We start from the raw sequence: 9523 nt of genomic DNA, 5'->3' as shown, positions 1-9523 counted from the left end.
TCTCTTAGACTTTATTGAGAATTTATTTCCCCACAATCTTTTATAATACTTCACTTAATTACAGAGCTCTAAAACAACAAAACTTATTATGTCGAGTCAATTCAGACTCATAGTCACCGAGGCTGTAAATCTTTAGGGAGCAAAAAGCTTCATCTTTCTTCCCGTGGAGCAGTTGGTAGATTTGAACTTGACTTTATGGGTAGCAGTCCAGTGTTTATCCTGCAGTGTTTAGCTAAGTGCATGAAATGCACACCCATTTAACTCTGTAGGCTGGAAGGAATTTTGGATTTGGGGCAAAATTAGAATAGTCTGAACATAAAAAATAATTTTCTCACAGATTTCATTTTAAAGTTTATTAAACTTGCATATTTGCTTTTTCGTTGTGTTGTTTCAGAAAGTGAATTTTCGATTTCATAGAAAACTGAGCAAGATTTAGGCACAACTGTCATGGCTACTGCCTCCCCGCTGAGAAATCTGGAGGATGAGGTTCTGTGCTCCATCTGCCTTGACTACTTGAGAGACCCAGTAACCATTGACTGTGGCCATGTCTTCTGCTACCACTGCATTATGAGGGTCTGTGAATCCAACAGGCAGCCCTTGTATTGTTCTCTTTGCAAGACAGCCTTCAAGAAAGAGAATATCCGCCATGTGTGGCAGATGGCCAGCCTGGTGGGGAACATCTGGAGAATGAAGGTAGATGAGTAGAGACAACCCAGAGAAGAAGGACCATCTGAGCAGAGAGCAGAGAAGCTGTGTGGGCAGTATCTTGAGAAGCTCCATTACTACTGCAAGGATGACCATCAGATACTGTGTGTCATGTGTCGAGAGTCCCGGGAGCATAGGCACCATGCTGCTGTCCTCCTCGAGAAGGCTGCACAGCCTTATCGGGTAAGAAGCCTGTTGGACCTCAGTTCTATACTTGTGCCACAAATTCTACAATACCTTATAGACTAAGATTTGAATTTATCATGTAACTCCTTGGTAAAATGCTAATCTTTGAGTTAGGATAAGAAATCTTGTTTGCTTCTCTTTCTTTTATAATAGTATGTCTATCCTCTTGCTTTGATGTTTTCATTTCTGAGACATTTGGATCAGGTCTCAATCAGCAATACAGAATGCCAGCACTCTTGGTATATTTATTTGTGTGATATATACCTCTTGGTATATTTGTGTGCTCTCCAGCACATAATCCTTGAAAAATATTTTTGAGAATATTCTGTACAAAATCTCTGATATAAATTTTTTTTTTAGAATTTAATCACAGGGAAATTGTTACTTCCTCTGAGAAACTAGCATGTTTCCTCTTGTTTGCTGAAGAAGAAAAATATAATTTATTCTTTCTTTTTTCTCCTTGGTTGACAGATATTTTAAAACCAATTTTATCATTCTCTAAACAATTTGGAATGAGTATATACAGTTTTTCTTAGTTTGGGGGCTTGATTTTCTACATTATTAATTTTAATATAAATTATTTGTATTTTGGTGGAAAAGGACAAGTGAATATAAAAAAAACTATAAGTCTTATTAGTTATGATATAATAAATCATTGTTTTTTAAAGTTCTAAGAAATGATTCCCAGCCAACATACTGATCACTGTTTTTCTTTTTCACTAAGTAGAACGGAAACTGTTCTACATGGCTATAATTATTATCCTACACAGGGTCAAAGGAAGAAACCATTGACTGTTAAAGGTTGGGAGTTCAAACCCACCATGCAGCTCCATTGGAGAAAAGACCCTGGCGATCTTTTCCAATAAAGACTACAGCCTATGAAACCCTATGGGGCGGTTCTACGCTGTCAGAGTCACTAGGAGTCAGAACTGACAGCACACATCAAGGGTCAAGGCTTTCTGATTTCACTCTAGGGTTACTGTCTTTTCCTGCTGAGGCTATTTTTATCCAGATTTTAAAATTATCAATGTTTATTTCTGTAGAGTAAAATTCTAAACCATCTGAAGATTCTAAAGGGAGATAAGGACCGGATTCAGAATTTCGAGTCTACAGGACAAGATGATATCCAAACCATGCTGGTAAGAGAAATTCTGAGTAAATATTCTGTGTACATGTGCTTGTCAAGGAGTGGAGGAAAATGAGGGAGAATTCATGTTCTGAATTTATCCCCAGAAGGTGTCGCAAATGTTCTGTTGTTTCCTAGCCTCTAATAAGAAATCATCTTTCTCTTTCTGCATTTATTGTAGACAAAATTCCAGAACTACAGACAAGACATTGTGTCAGTGTTTGAACAGGGCCATCAGTTCTTGAGAGAAAGGGAGCAGTACCTGTTGGAGTGGCTGGAGGGGCTAGAGCAGGATCTTACTGAAGGAAGGAACAAGCACGTTACCAAGGGTGCGGAGGAGGTCATCCGGCTTGAGGCCCTGATTTCCGAGTTGGAGAACAAGGCTCAGCAGCCAGCACTTGAACTTTTGCAGGTAAGGGACCACCTAAACTATTTCTTAGTACTCTTGTTCTAAGTTGTACTATGATCCATATTTAGCAAAAGATTTGCATAAGGAGTTAGGAGAGAACGGTTTTATTCTCACTTACTGAGTTATTTAATAAGTTATAGTTAGACTGGAGGCCACAGAAATTCTGGAAAAGACTAAAGTTACAAAAGATTTCATAAAGAAAGAAGGTCTTAACATAGGCCTTGAGGAAAACGTAAAGATTTGGTTTAACAAAGAGTTGGTGCTGGTAGGGTGGGGAGAGGGTTGGGGGTTGGAGGGAAAAGGGTATTGGTTAGAATTAGATAAATGAATGCGGTAATACATTTGGTATATGTATGGGCAAATGGGTATTGATGGTGAGCAGGTAGGAAGGGGAGATCGAGTGAGGGGAACTACCTTACTAGAGGAGTCAGTTTAAGTGAGGAGGAAGTTAAAGAGAAAATGAGATAGGTAAGATGAAGCCAACTGAGGAGAGGCCTTCCAAGGCAGGCTGAGATTTCAGTCTTAACTGATTGACAATAATATTCTTATAGTTAATTATCTAGATATTTAGAGAAATAGAATTATTTTGAAGGATGAATCTGTCAGTTATATAGATTAGTTCTTGAAGGAGAGAATAAAAAGTATCCCCTGAAAGAATCTGCAAAAGACTCTTAATAGAAATGAAGATATGAAATATTTTGAGACTGAAGTAGGATGATGTAGGATGAATTTCACAACAAAAACAATACCGCCCTTTTTTCTTTGACCCTTTGGAGAAAGGTATATACCTTTATTGTCTAGATAGACCATAATATGACTTCATAGCACTTCCATACTCCTGGTGCAGTCAAAAGGGAAGTCTTAGATGGTAACAGTTTGATGGATAATCTTACATAGGGATCTTCAGAAGGGGCTTTAGTATGACCAAAGATGTGAGAGAAAGCATTTTCTTCCAAAAGGGAACTAGGTCTAATGAGATGGAGAAAGGAAGGAAGGTTGTAAATTAAGGAAGCTTTTCTGAAGAAGATAGTCTAGAATTCACATACATGAAAGGAAGAGGAAGCATGTATCCCTAAAACTAATACTACAGCAAAGAGCGGAACAAGTTCAGGCCCATCAGAATTATTCTCTGTCCAGTCCTGTTGTGTACCCATTCTCCAGTGAGCCCACAGTAGGGAACAGTAATGATGACTCTTGGACTCCTGATTTCCATGACAGTGTCTATGTTCTCTTCTTTTTCAGGATCCAAGTGACATACTAAGCAAGTAAGTGCTGCTTGCTTTTTATCTTTTCTTAAACCATTTAAGGTGTCCCTTTGATTTTTCCTTTCTCTCATATTAATCTATTGGAGTTTGACAAGTACTGAGAAAGAATATTATTTGGAGAGAAGAGCAAGGTTCTTCTCTAGGGTCATTTAAAAGATATTCCACAGAACAGAAGATGGAATTCTAGAAAAATTGCCATGGAACTTATGTTGGGATGGTAGTGGGTTAAAAGAGAAATAAAATGGGAGCAGATAATGAGTGAAAATGTAGAATTCTAAGTTTGTTTCTCACCCAGTTTCTTTTTTTTCTTCTCATTCCTATTCTTACTTCTGACTATAGTTACCCCATATTCTGAGGAGCACATTTCATTATCAGAGTATCATCCATACTCTAATTCTTCCTAGTTTCCTGCTCCCTGTCCTTCCAGTGGAAGAGGACACATCCATATGCCATAGGGATAAAGATTTCTTTGGCAATGAATTTGAGGAAAAATTCAGGTCAAGCACTTAACATGGACAGTTTCAAAATCAGATCCATACAATACACAGAAACTTTGAATAAAAGGCTAGCATTTTGATAATACACAACCCATCTCCAGAGATATCCAGTAAATATATTAACGTAACTGAACACTTACTGGGGGCCAAATGTTGGATAGAAAGAAAGTCAATGAGGTAGGCTACAAGATTCCAAAGAGTAGTAACCCTGGTGGGGAAACTGGACAGGTGCATTAGAGATGAGTTATTATATATTAGAAATGAGGATGATACAGAATAAGGTGATATATCTTATCTTAAAGTACCTTTCGTCTCTTACTAGAACATCATTCCAGCTTTCTTTTGATTAGCGTTTGCATAGTATTTCTTATCTTTTAACTCACTTTTCTGTGCTGATATTTTTATATGCTTATGTTTCTTATAAGCAACATCTGTTGTTTTTTTTTTTTTTTGGAGTAAGTCCATCCTAACAAATTTTAATTTGAGTAATTACTATTTGTTGCCTGTAAAAAGTTACTATTTTCAGTTGTATCTTCAAGATTATTTTCACAGTTGATCAAAAAAAAGTCCTTAAATTTAATACTTTTTTCATCTGAATATTTTAAATTTCTTATTTTGTCTTATTTTTTCTCCCATGCCTGCCTGCTCTTTTTTTTTTTCCTAATTAGTTAGTTAATGGCTCATTGTGTTTTTTTCTGCAGTGAATCTTGCTTTTGCTATATATACCATAATTTGTATTACACAGTTTTTATTGTTAACTGTTTTCTAAGCATTTTTAAATTTATTTGATTTACTATTATGAGATTTGTGTAAAACTGACGATATTTGTCAGTGGCTTTTTTTCTAATATTTTTTAATTGTATTTTTATCTTGTGATCAAGGAATGTTATCTTTGTTGTTTCTACTTTTTGGACTTTATTGAAACCTTCTGTGTGCCTTATAGGAGTCCTGGAAGGGTAATGGGCTAAGTGTTGGTCTTATTTACCTCAAGGTCAATGGTTCAAACCCACTGGCCGCTCCACATGAGAAAGATGAGGCTGGCTGCTACCGTAAAGGTTTAGTGTTAGAAATTCAAAAGGAACAGTTCACCTCTGTTCAATAGGGTTACTACTGAGTTGGAATCAACATGATAGCAGTAGGAGTTTTGGTTATGTGCCTTATGCTGTAAATTTTTTTGACAATTCCATTAACTTTTGAAAAGATGCATCGTCTTTTGGCAGTGTCACTATCTATAGTCACAACTTCTTAGTGAAAGATCGTTTGAAGCAGACCACAGACTAGACACTTTGATATCATGTATTAATTCAGAGAATAACCAGAACAGGGATGAGTACAACAGCGTACATATTATCTAGCCTTAGACTCTAGGATTAGAGTCCGCAAAGTTAGAGTTTTGTCCAAACACACCTAGCTCATGTTTTGGGTGGAGAGTGCCTAAATTCCTCTCTTCTGGAATTAAATGCTAATCAGACAGCCTTGTCTATGTGCCAGATAGCTTGTGTAGAAAGCAGGTCAGGAAACAACTATGAACAAGGGCAATTAAAGGTAAAGGCTGGTAATGAAAGTGGAAGGTCCCCTGTAGGCAGTGGACGTCACTTATTGCCTCTGTTTCAGTTATTGTAGATTTACTGGCACCAAAGAGCAGCCCTTCCTCCTTGACACCACTAAGATACGGTTCTAGGTTTCTTCAGAGGGCAGTTATTTAAATCACTAAAGCACATACTTTATGTCTATTGGTGGTAGCGGTGATGTGCCATACAGTCAGTTCCGACTCTTAGCAACCCTGTACAGGGTTTCCAAGGCTGTAAATCTTTATGGGAGCAGAAAGCTTCATCTTTCTCCCGGGGAACAGCTGGTGGTTTCGAACTGCTGACCCTGAGGTTAGCAGCCCGATTCATAATCACTACAGTACCAGAGCTCTTTCTATTAGCAGCTAGGAAGTCAATGAGGGGCAGTTATTATGTAGCTCATCTATGCATCCATTACCGTCTCAATATCTCATGGACTAAGAGAAGTCAGGTTAAGACTCTTACTGGCAATGAGTTATTTTATTTTATTTTTTAATGTTTTATTGTGAATTACGTGATAGCTTACATGGAAGAACATTAGTTTTACATTCATCCTATCTTATATTGTTTCATTGCCATGGTTACAATCCCCTCCATGCATCATTAACCAACCAAAGGGTATATCCTACAATCCTGCTGAGTCAGACTGACTTAATAGCACCTAACAACAACAATCCCTAAGTAATGTCTTCAGAAGTCATAGGATTAGTTGCATGTTTCTGAGACCTTCAAGACAAAACATGACTTTTTTCCTTTTAATAATAAAAAAAAAAAATTCTATATAAAGATTGATTAGGTAGAGAATATTTGAAAGTCCCTGGGTAGTTCAAATAGTTAATCACTCAACTACTAACCAAAACATTGGTGATTTGAACTTACTCACAGGTGTCTCAGAAGACAGGCCTGGCAGTTTGCTTCTGAAAGATCATGTCCTCGGAAACCCTATGATGCAATTGTACTGTACACCCATGGGGTCACTGTTAGACAGAATTTACTGAAGACAACTAGCAACAATAGAGAATACTTGGATCATGACTTTTTTTCTCAGAATTCTTTATGTCTGATTCTTTGACCCAGATGTTGAAAGTGACCACTTGGAAATGCTTTCAGTGTCTCCCTCTTTGATCCCTAATTAGTTTTATGTGTGGTGGTGGTGGTGATGGTAAATTTGTGCTTTTCTTTCAATCGTTCTTACTGTGTCTCTACTCTGTCTAGATATCCCCGGAAGAAGTACTGGATTGAAAAGTCTATCAGTTCAACAATCAGAAAACGAACAGAAGAATTTTCAGATAAACTTCTTTCATTAGAGAAAGGATTCAGAGAATTCCATGGTAAACACATGGTTGAAGGAAGGGGCTCTGAACCTTGAAACTCTTGCTTTCTTTTTAATGATCTTTCCTAAGGTTTTGATTCTGGCCTTAGATTCTCAGAGTTCCTTGCTCTTGTGTAGACCATTCATACCTATCAGGGGCATTAGGGAGAGACTATAAGCAGATCCAGGTAAAACCAGGGAAACTTTCCACATGTCAGGCTAAGCAAGTTACCTAGACAAAGGAAGAATTATAATTAATAGTTCCCAGATTGGTTAAAAAAGAGAAAAATGTTTCCTGTCTAATGGTAAGGTAAAAGAATATTGGGAGAGTGAACCTCAGAGGTGCCTTTAAGAATGAAGAGAAGAGTGTGAGTTAAGACTGGGAATTTAGGATTTAGACTTTAGAACACAGAGTCTCCTCCCAACGTAGTCTTCAGTGATGTGCCAAATTCTTTCTGAAAATGTTGCTTTGATCCAGGAATGAATCATATTAGGCTGGACAGTTCTGAGTGTCTTCTTCATGATTATTTCCCTTGAGCTTTCAGAGGGCACAGGCATGTTTTAAAAGTTGTATTGCCCAACAGTAAGAATTTGATCTAGAAAGATGGGTATCCAAATCACATTACTGATTTTTTTTTCCTTTCAATCTAGGAAAATTGATGAGGGATCTGGAATATAAGACAAGTGAGTAGCAGGAGGGGTTGATGTGCTGATATTTGCCGTAAAGTAAACTTTCCCACTCAAAGTTTGCAGCTTCCCTTGCTTGTGGATTAGCTCTTTAACCAGAAATGTTTCTTATGATGGCTAATCTATCCTGTGTCTTTATCCTGAGTCCTCAGATTTCAAAATCACAAACCTTTTCACCAGTTTTCCTCAACTGTAATTACTCCAGCTCCTCTTTTTTTCCCCTCTCACAAGTCCCACCACAATGCTTACATCCTTTATCATTTGTCTGTTTCTCCCTATATATGAGAGCTAATTGTAGTATGAACACAAAGTTTAAAGCAACCTCTGTCCTGATGATCCTCAAAGAATCTCTCCTACTATTGTTAGAGGGTCTCCAGAGCCTATTGGGCAAATTTCTTTCATATATTTTATGATGCCACACCTTTTTATTCCCTTGTTTCCACAGTGAAGGTTATCCTGAATTCACAGACAGCCAATGGCTACCTCTCCATGTCTCCGAATGGGAAGAGTATTATATTCACTGGCTTGTGGATGAACAAATTCCAAAATGGTCATCGGTTTGATCCTGAGCCTGGTGTGCTGGGTAGCAAAGGCTTCACCTGGGGCAAAGTGTACTGGGAAGTGAAAGTGGATAGGATATGGTGGGGGGCAGATGAAGAGGAAGAAGCAATGAGATACAGAGGTGGAGCCAGAAATGTGTTTAGCAGTAGTTATCCTGGGTCCATGGGCTTCACTGATGGATACAGTTTTACTGGATATAGAAATGAGAATGAAGAGTTGGAGGAGGAATGGTCTCAGGAAAATGGAATATGGCCAAAATTCTGTCTAGTGGGGGTAGCAAGAGAGTCTGTGGTGAGAAAAGGATTTCTCAATTTCACCCCTGAGGAGGGATTCTGGGCTCTGCAGCTGTCTTCAGCTGCAGTCTATGTATGTACTGGTCCTGAGCCTTTTCAGGTCCTGTCTTACTGCCCAAGGCAGATTGGAGTTGCTCTAGATTACAATGGAGGGAAGGTAACTTTTACCAATGCTAGAACCCAGGAGTTTATTTATGAATTCTCATCTTCCTTCACTGGGAGAATTTTCCCTTTCCTGTGGCTTAATTGCATGAGATCCAGACTTACACTGAAACCCTGAGAGAAAAACACAGGTTATTTCGTTTATCCCTTCCTCTACATCATTCCTAATGTTCTACCTCAGCTAACTGTCCTGCTGAGGTTCTGAGTTCCCTTAGCCACTGGCACTGTAGAGTGTCCTCTCTGCTTCATCTCTAAAAATGAGGGTGATAATACTTGATATGCTTTATCTATAGTGGAAGCATTGAAATGTCTTCAGAGTACTTAATAAAATGAGTGCTATTATTAATCTTTATCTTCTCTTGTCTTTGATTTGGTCCTTGTCTTCATTTGCCACCGAAACAAAGGTCTGAGAAAGAGTCCCAACTAAGAGTGACTGATTACACTATCCATAGCCATTTCTGAAGCACATTCCCTATCACAGAATTTCTCAACATCCTCCTAACCAGATGGGGAAATATTTTCAAGCAATTCATGCCCGATTAAGCATTTGGTCTTTATATATATCTTTGAGATCTTAGCTATCTGGAGTAGGATTTGATTTATCTATTTCTGTAAAGATCCTTAATTTTTTTACAGTAAGAAAGGAAGATGGAAAGAATCCATGTGAGGTTCAGATATACATGTTTTTATATATCACTTGATCCTTTAGTAAGTCTCTATCAGTTGAATTGTGAGATTGTAGAAATCTATAT

At 37.9% G+C, this 9523-nt stretch overlaps 1 pseudogene; it reads left to right on the top strand.

The window, feature by feature from the left end:
- Window positions 1-447: 447 nt before the first annotated feature.
- Window positions 448-8889, top strand: LOC102839300 (annotated as a pseudogene).
- The last annotated feature ends 634 nt before the right edge of the window (window positions 8890-9523 follow it).

The sequence above is a fragment of the Chrysochloris asiatica genome, unplaced genomic scaffold (assembly GCF_000296735.1).
Source record: "Chrysochloris asiatica unplaced genomic scaffold, ChrAsi1.0 scaffold00333, whole genome shotgun sequence".
NCBI lineage: Eukaryota > Metazoa > Chordata > Mammalia > Afrosoricida > Chrysochloridae > Chrysochloris > Chrysochloris asiatica.
This window is presented reverse-complemented; position numbering and strand designations above follow the sequence as displayed.